Genomic DNA, 9656 nt, shown 5'->3' on the forward strand with positions numbered 1-9656 from the left:
CGCAAATGTGTCTGCCTTTCAGGTGTTTTGAACCACATGGAACCAGTATGTGGTGACAGCAACACATCGTATTTGTTAGGAACTGGAGTTGCAATATTCATAAAGATCCAGTGGACTTGCGACTTTAAGTTGTCTCGGATGAGCCATGCCATTGGCGAGCGGCCGACAGAAGCAGACACATGTGCTGTGTTTTTCAAATTACTTTCTAATCTCCTTCCTAACATTACATGGCTTTTCATTTATATTGCTCTCTATAACTATAGATGTGGCAATAGATGTCTTTGGCCTTTTTCGGGTTTAATGAATGCCGCGGAACTGTTAGTAACGGTTCCGCGGTATTCTAGCGTACGTATGCTGATGACATAGCGTATGCTCAGTTATAACTCATTCCACTGCGCTCGAAGAGGCTAATAAGAGGTGCCCGGGTACCCTCTTGTTTAATTACTTTGATGCGAAATCTCCCCATTACCGTGAGGAAAATCAGAAGAAAAATAGGAGAAGAATAATAACGCTGGGCTTCTATATCGGCATGAAAACGTCGTCTCCACCTTTCCGTAACATCGCAGTGGCCTCCTGCGATGAATAATTGGCAGCTGTTAAGCCAGTGGCCGCCACAGCCCCGTCATGACCGTGTGCAAGACAAATGCGTGCGCAGCTCCGTATAGCAGCTGCGTAGAAACCGCGTCTGCCGTGAGAGTAAGCAGCTGCAAACGCTGCCCGACAAGGTAAAGTTGCGGCCTCCTGCGACACCCCCTATCTAACAGGCCTGAGTAGTGATAGCGCAGTAATAGCGGCATTGCAAGTGGCACACAACAAGTACTGTGGGTGTGTGCACGTGGGATGACCGCGGAGGTAAAGAGTGAGGTAAGTTCCCCTTACGCAAGGACACATGTCCTTAGACGTTGTCGAGCGTTGACCTTTGCGCCATGCCAGCCTGCTCATAAGGACTACAGTCAACCTGACTTAAGCGAACAAGGGCGAGGTGCCTTGCCGTTAGCCACAAGCGTACCCACGCTCACATAATTCGCTCGTAGATGAGACAGACGCAAAATCTGCTAGTTGTAACGGTGAAGATGCGAACGACGTCGAGGTCTGTCATTCAGAGGGGTGTTGCCGTTGGTTGCTTTGTTGGAAGGAAGCCAGGACTGGCTGCGGCGAGACCGCGACAGGGGGCGGGGCTGCCCTAGAAAAAAAGGCCGCGTGGCTTTTTACGGATTGCAACATAGCAGCGACGCACGAAGCGACACGCCGGAATAACGGGAGCTGTCGGTAGCGTGGCCGAGCGGTCTAAGGCGCTGGTTTAAGGCACCAGTCTCTTCGGGGGCGTGGGTTCGAATCCCACCGCTGCCACATGTTTTGATTTTTGCAAGCTTGCTAGTCGAATCTGTATCTCTTTCTTTACTAATGAAAGTTGACATACTAATGAAAGTTGACATAATCGCTTCTTTTAACAACCGGGATCATTAACTGATTGATTGCGGTTCGACACAAGGAAAAGTTTGCAGCCCCAAGTTTAATAAAAAAAAAAAATGTCAGCCGTGCGATGCATTACCATACCTCAAATGCGACCATTGAGGCAAAGGAGGAAGTCGTACCACCTTTCACGCATTTTTAATGCATTCTTTTGTTTAATGCCTCGTAATACCTCTTTTTTTTTCACTGTCACCTGGCCTCTATAGCATTCGCTCCAATAAATAACGGTATCGACTCCTTGGTGTCGGTAGCGTGGCCGAGCGGTCTAAGGCGCTGGTTTAAGGCACCAGTCTCTTCGGGGGCGTGGGTTCGAATCCCACCGCTGCCACATGTTTTGGCTTTTGCAAGCTTGGTAGTGAAATTTGTATCTGTTTCTTTGCTAGCGAAACTCGACATATAATTGGTTCTTTTAACAACCTGGATCAAAAACTGAGTGATCGGGGTTTGAAAAAAAGGAAACATTTGCAGCCCCAATTTTAATAAAAAAAAAAATTTCAGGCGTGGGATGAATTACGATAGCTCCACTGCGGCCATTGAGGCAAAGGAGGAAGCGTCGTAACACATATCGCACATTTTTTTCTTTATTGGCGTTCGTTCTGAAACGTTCACATTACAGAAATCATAATACAAACATAATACACAAAAAAGGTGTAAAATACCGACCACTAATTCGCTGCAATGGTGGTTTCATAAACGCTTTAGCGTTGCCAGATCATGCAGCACGGGAAACCACTCAGGTCGTTCGTCCAAAGCCCTGTACACTTCTCGCATGTAAGCAATATTTTCTACAAATTACTCTCTCGCAGGCCGAGCATCCACATCGGCATGTCTGTCCGTCATTCTGGTCCTTCATAGCTATGAGTCTCAGTACCATACACATGTCAGAGGGCACACTTTGGGTCTTCTCCACGGTTAGGAAACGGATGCCATAATATGTGACAGGCAAGACTTTTTTAGTGACCGCTGAAGTATGTCCCAGTGAAAGCCAGCATCAGAGAAATCAAGAAAGATGTGTTCTTCTATTTCTGGCCTATTACAGATTCTGCAGTTCCCGGCTACGAATATTCCTTCGTCCTGAAGCCATGGTTTGACGAGGAGTGTGGTACTGGGAAGTTGAAAGAAGAAACTCTTGCTCCTTTTTTATCATTTTTACGGCATCCTTCGGAATTTCTCAGTCACATATAGAGCGATAAAAAGGAACAGACAGAGAAACATCGATAGGAAGTTTTAGTATAGCGTTTTAGCTGTGGAGTTAACGTTTGCGGGCCGCAATCGCAAACAGATAGCGCCTCGTTACGCGACGGTTAGCGTGCCCGCTAACGCTATGGGCGTGCTCAAATGGTGCTTTCCGCTATACTAAAACTCTCTAATAACATCCTTATACAATGTTCTACTTGGAACAACACTTAAATACTCCAGAGAAAAACGGGCATTCAGAAATTGAAATGTCCACGCTACTTCCCTAAGGAACCCGCGTATAGCCATGGGCTTTACAGCAAAAGACGGAATAACATATTTAGGTAAGGCATCTCGCAACCTTATCTGAATTAAAGCACGCAAAGTGGGATCTGCTTGATCTCTCAGAAAAAGAAACCGCCAAACGACCTGTCTCAAAAATGAATGAGCCAACCCCAATCCTCCGTGCTTAAGAGAAATAAATAAATGTGTGCGGCTTTTCGTTCCCATTCATAACGCCAAAAAAATACCGCAAATACTCGGTAAAGTTCCTGCACGCTTTTCGTTGACATGCGCAGAGCTTGGACCACATACCAAATCTTAGAAACTAAAAAAATGTTGCAGACTAACCCCATCTCTGTGCTTTATTTCGGGTTTGCTCAGTTTCTTTGGCCCATTACAACGTCGGTTCCCTGTGTTGATCCAGTGGTGCACCCAGGTACTTGGCAGGTGTGGTGGTCCAATGTATTTTCTTAAAATACTCGGGTGTAGCATCCCAGGTACCGTGCCAAATCCCCGTAGATTTGTTCCAATTTACCACACTTGCCGTTAGCTCGCAGAACCATGATGCCTGTTCCGCCGTTCTGCTGACACTTTCTTTGTCCCTGCAAATGACTGCTATGTCATCAGCATACGCTAGAATTTTTTTAACTTCCTTTTTGTGCATCCGAAAGCATTTTATTTCCCCGTGGTGGAAAATTTTCTGCCAGAATGATTCAAGGTACATGGCGAAAAGCAAGGCGCTTAAGGTGAAGCCTTGTTTTACAGATGACTGAACGTCCTGGTTTTGATTTAACGTTTTGTTTACCATGAGGTTGGCAGAGCTATTCGCGTGAGGACATTCTCATACCTTGTAATATAACAGATCCTACGTTTACGTGCTCAAAGATAGCAAACATGATCTCATGCGTGACGCGGTCAAACGCATTTTGCAAGTCTAATTGCAGAATGGCCGCACGCCCTCCTAGCACATCAACGCACTCCAGGACACTTCTGACAAGGTAAACGTTTATCACTATCGTCCTTCCTTTTATCCCGCAAGTTTGATGCGGTCCAAGAGCTTCTTTTATTACACTCTGCAATGTGTTCGCTAGAACCTTCATAAATATTTTATAGTCAACGTTTGTTAGTCTAATTGGCCGGTATGATTTTACAGATTACATTTGGGTAGGATCATCAGTCTTAGGGATTTAAACTAGATGCGTTTTTTGAAACGACGGAAGCATTTCTTGCTGTTTATACGCTTCATTTATAACTCGGTGTAACACTTGAGATATTTCACATTAAAAAATGCGGCACCTAGGCCACCTGGCCCTGGTGACTCCCCGGGTGTAAGGTCGTCTATTGCTCGTTCACTTTCTTCTGATGTGATAGGAACTTCAAGGTTCATTTTAACTTCTTCATCAAGGATGGGCATCAATGGAAGAAACTCTGTTTTAAACCCGTCCTTGATATGCTTCGCTCGTCCCAGCAACTCACCGTAGTACTCCTCAAAGGCGCGTTGTATTGTTTCTCTATCTTCTGTGACGTCACCCGCATATCGCACCGTTTTTTTTTTCATTTTGCGTCGCGTATTTCTTTTTTTTTTTTGCCAAGCGCCCGTTTCGTCGGCGCTTCGCCTAACCACAGCTTTTCAGTCTTTGCCCGTATTAAAGCGCCGTGGCGTCTTTCATGATCGATAAGTTCAAGTTGTCGTTTAGGTTCTCGTATGGCCTCTCTGCGTTCATTACACTGCGCGGCGTTTGTGGTCAGCAAGAAATTGAGCTGGCACTGTAATTCTTTCTCTTTCATTTTTCCGATTTGACGCTTCGCGCATGCGGTTTCAATCGCATGCATCTTAACTTCTCGTTTAAAAAGCTCCCACAAAGGTATTACTTCATTTTCATCAGCTTGAACGAGCTTCAGCATCTTTTCTTTAACTTTATCTGTAAATTTCTTTTCCTGCAAAAGTTTCTCGTTATACTTGCAGAGCTCCAGCTGAATTTATGCTTTTTTATGCTTTCCCCAACGTGAACATCACTAAACTATGATCGCTAAACGAGACGTGTTTAACTTATTAGGTGGTACACGCATGCACAAGGTTGGCTGATATGTATATGCTCGATCTAATCGTGCATGGCTGTTATTTTGGTGGTGGGTATACTGTGCGGGTTGTCCTCCCGACATAACGCTGGCAATACCATCTAAGCCATGTTCTGTTACAATTGTGCTTAGTAATTCAGCGTTCGCATCACGGGCTGTGGCAGTTCCTGCTCTATCTTCCGCGTGACAAACACAATTGTAGTCACCCAAAACAAGAACATCTTTGTCATCAACAAGGTCAATGCGCTCAAATAACACTTTACGTTCCGTTGGTTTGTTAGGCGCATAAAGGCATATAGCTCGAAAACTTAAGCCCAAAAAATTAAATTCATGAGCAATAAAACGGCCAGTTTCACATGACATTACATTTTTAATGACAATCGATTTCTTCAGGAAAAGGGCACAGCCACCCGATGAACTAACTGCATGAGATATGCAAACATAATATCGGGACGTAAGCGCTACCACCATCGCATCCGCTTGCTCTTCGTTATTGATTTTTGTTTCCTGTACCGCAATGATATCCAGATTATTTTCCATGCAGAGCCGACTTAGCTGGTATTGCCGCCTTTTTGCGCATAGTCCCCTTACGTTTAGTGTGGCCACACGCATTGTTGATTTTAGGTTTAGGCCCATTTATGTACGTACGAGAGCAAACGTTTCGGTCATGACCCCCTTTGAAACGCCGACAAACACAGTAATGCTCTTCCCGGTAAAGGGCGTTTCACAAGCGGTGCTGCAAGCATGCTCGTGAAGAAAAAAAATGAAAAAGAAAGAACCGTACCTCAGAAGGACGACCTCAAGCATTTTTCCTTATCAAGTCCCATTACTCAGCACACCACAAGCCAAGTACGATTTCTACCTCGACGGTTCTCTCAACGGTCTCCGGTCTGGTGGAACATTCGGTTTCGGCTTGAAGGATGAACGACGTTCGACCGTCGATTGCGGTGGTGGTTCACCGAATGCCACCGCCTCGGTGTCAGGTTCTCCTTCCTCGTTGCTTCCATGTGGTCTTTTCGCTACGCTGTTGCTGGTACGTAATTTGCTGGCGTCCAGGCTTGCGTCCATGATTTGGCCACTCTCTGCCACGGTATCCCACATTCCCGGCACAGAGGCGCAGGCCACTTAAGCCCTTCCGGTGAAAACGTGTTTTTGCTAGTTTCAACCTTATTTTAAAAAAAAATGCCAGGTGTAAGAGGGGTATAATAGTGTTCTCCGTGAGCTAATCTATCAACCTAGAGAGACTTGCATTTTAACTTCACTGTCATTTAAAGTTGTGCTCGAGTATATTGTGCGGAAGTAATATCTTTTTTATTGCTGCAAAAGCCACGATAGTTAATGTACTGGCACTTGGTTTTATGAAGCCTTTGCATTCCTAATTTAAGAACTAACTTTATTACTGTACCGAATTATTAAGTTCATTTAACCATAGTGTCTGTTTTGAATTTTACATGTGGGGCATTTTTTTTTCTTTTTTGCTTTTTCAGGTAGATGTTCCTTTGACTCCCTGCCTGCATTCCGCGAACGGGGAAATTAGCCTCCGCATCGATGGCCAGAGTGTCTTGACTGCATCATATTTACTGGGAGGACTGTGTAGTCTGTTTGCATCGTTCTGGGTTTTCAACATTCAATATCCCAAGAAGGCACACAGAGCTCTAACGTTTGTGGAACATGCCTTTTTGGACCTTGCCAGCACCAAACCACGTGTGAAGGATTTAGAACTAATTAACTTTTATCGCATCAATATCCCTCACCAATATTTTATTTGTTTTCAATCCTGTAATCATTGGATAGTAGTTTAAAGAATTTCGTATTATGTTTCTGACGTTTTCTTTTTTTTTTTACTGAACAGGGGATATTTGATGGGCCCTTCTGTATGCTGATAAACAGCTATCTTTTAGTGAAGCAATAATATTAACCAACTGATATAACTTGAAACAATTATCTAAATAATGTTGGCAACTGGTGCCAAATGAATCAACTCAAAATTATCGGAAAAACACGAATTACATGGCTTTTTCTTCTCACTCTGAAGAAGCTGTCGCGATACCACCAATTCTGTTCTATATCCTTGCAATTAACCCCTCAGACTGGGTCACTTTTCTTGGCGCATTTGTGTCTTTATCAAAACGCACTGGTATTTTCCGCAGCATATTTCTCGTTCTTTATATTACTCATTTATCCATAGCCATCTCATTGCTGTCTGTCTCCTACATCATTTATCTCTTGTGCCTTTACCATCGACAAAATGCTCGTTACCTTTCAATATCAAATCGTTACACAGCTCTCGCTCATTTCACCACCAATTGAAAAAATGTTTTGTTGTAAACCACTGCAACCATTTTTTTCACTTTGTGTACTGAGTACTGATGCGTACTGATAAGTACTCACGCGTTCTCAATCCTCTAGTATTATATAATGATGTCACTTACCATGCTGTTGTGTTTGTGCCTATATGTTTTTTCGCGTATTTCCAGTTCTTGTAGCAATATTGTTTCTACAGTTTGTTCAACTAGCACACAGATCGCTCATTTCACCACCAACTGAAATTTTTTTGTTGTTGTAAACCACTGCAACCATTTTTTTCACTTTGTGTACTGAGTGCTGATGCCTTCTGATAAGTTCTGATAAGTACTGACGCGTTCTCGATCCGCTATTATTATATAATGATTTCACTTACCATGTGGTTGTGTTTGCGCCTATCTTTGTTTTTCGCGTATTTCCAGTTCTTGTAGTAATATTAATTGTACGGTTTGTTCAACTAGCATTCTATTGCTGTCTTCCATTCCTAACTGGCGTGTTTTTAGCAATTTACCATTTTTGCTTTCTTATAGGAGGTCGAACTAAGTTTTTATTTCGGAGCCTCCTTGTGTACACCATGTACCATGTAAACTTGTATGCGAAAGTTCGTTTGAAATAAACCTGAAACCGAGCAAAACCGTATGAAATCAGTACTCCCGCAGGGAACTAGAAACTCTCCCTTGTGGCCTTGAAAAAACTCCTTTCGGAAGGCCTACAAAACCGCCCCAACTTTGCAAAACTCCATTCAAAAGAAATATATGCTTCCCTTGAACCTCCTAAAAACTCTCCTCGCGAGGCCTACAAAACGTAAAACTCCATGGAAAAGAAGTAAATGCTCCCCTTGAACCTCCTCAAAACGCCCCTAAAATAACATAAGTACTTCCCAAGGGAGCCATAATAGGCTCCTATTCAACCGCCTAAAAAGTCCATAAACATCACTTAAAAACGCCTTGAGGAAGTAAAGAATACTCCATTTTGACCTCCTTAAATTCTCCCTAACATTTCTTAACACTCCCTAACTACCTCCTTTCTATCACCTAAATACACCCTGTTTTGAGGAGGTAAACAAAACCTCCCTGTTCCATGTAGTAAAAAAACTCCTACAAGGAGGATCACTAGAGGACAGGCGAAAAAGAACCTCTAGGGAGTATATGGGTGGAAAAAAAGTTTAGAGTGTAGCCACCTGCCTTTTCGCTTGCGTCGGGCACTGGTGGAAATTCAGGCGAAGGTTTCTGTGCACCTGCACCAGGCACATACACGTTTTTCACACATTCTGGGTGCTTCTCTGGCGTTGTCACCGGTGCCTCTTGGTCTTTTAATCCTTTGGCGGCCTCCTCCACACCGTCTTGTCGTCCGAGCTCTCACCCGGTCCTGCCACATTTTCGTATGTTTTCACACACGCCTCTTCTGTGTGACCGAAGCGCCGGCAGCGTGAGAATTTGGTACGCGACACTCGCGTTGTACGTGTTCCTGTAGTTGACACCGAAGACACAGCGGTGCCCTTCCTGACAATCACAAGTGCCAGGTCCACGGCTACGCGCAGCTGGTGCGGTATGTCATCCGATGTAACACCCATTTTGAGCTTCCAAGTCACAAAACGAGTCGTCGAGATGCCGAAAACACGCCACCGTTCTCTTGAGATGTCCGTCACTTTGCCTTAGAGCAGAGCGCACTTCGTCGTTAGGCACACATGTAGAAGCCAATGCAGCTTAATCATTACGTCGTGGTTGTGCGGGTCGATCACGAGACACTTCCGCTGCTTGACTTTCACGTCGTCGGCCGCAAGAATTTTTTTCACGGCATCGGCATTACTAAAGGTAACCGCGCCTACATGATTCCTTTGGTACGCCCCCAGAGCGATTACGTCTGGAAACAGCGTCAAATGTGTTCGCGTATCGCGGAAATTTTCTACGCAGAAAGGTCTGGCTTTCGTGCCACCGTCCAAAAAGCAGCGTTCAAAACAAACTTTCCTTTTGTCAGTCGAGGAAGTATAACTTGATAATCCTCGTCGTCAGTTCCCGGAGACCTGTTTCCGCCATAGAGTCTCTTAGTAAGAATACTAGAGAGGAAACTCCGCCTCGTAAGCCATGTCGTCATGGGGGTTCATGGGAAGACCCCCCTTTTTGGCTTGGGCTTGGCATGACAATTGGATTCATAAGCGGTTTTTGGGATTTGCTTTCTTCACTATGCACTAACACGTTTACGAGCTACAAGGAAGCCTAAATCCTCCCGTTTCTGTGGTAGCCGTGTCCAGTGAAACAGCAGGCAATGCGTGATCGCACCTGATGTTACTCATGCCGTAGTCGAAGGACGTATGACTGAGCGGGTACTATGCCGCCGCAAAA

At 44.5% G+C, this 9656-nt stretch overlaps 2 non-coding genes across 2 annotated transcripts; both read left to right on the forward strand.

Annotated features, from left to right (window-relative positions):
* The first annotated feature begins 1268 nt into the window (after positions 1-1268).
* On the forward strand, positions 1269-1350 carry Trnal-aag (transfer RNA leucine (anticodon AAG)). Its single transcript has one exon. It is a non-coding gene; the product is annotated as a tRNA-Leu (tRNA).
* Positions 1351-1719: 369 nt separating this feature from the next.
* Positions 1720-1801, forward strand: Trnal-aag (transfer RNA leucine (anticodon AAG)). The gene has a single exon. It is a non-coding gene; the product is annotated as a tRNA-Leu (tRNA).
* Positions 1802-9656: the final 7855 nt, after the last annotated feature.

This window comes from Haemaphysalis longicornis, unplaced genomic scaffold, assembly GCF_048455015.1.
Source record: "Haemaphysalis longicornis isolate Haplotype H1 unplaced genomic scaffold, Haemaphysalis longicornis Haplotype H1 scaffold_7, whole genome shotgun sequence".
In the NCBI taxonomy this organism is placed as follows: Eukaryota; Metazoa; Arthropoda; class Arachnida; order Ixodida; family Ixodidae; genus Haemaphysalis; species Haemaphysalis longicornis.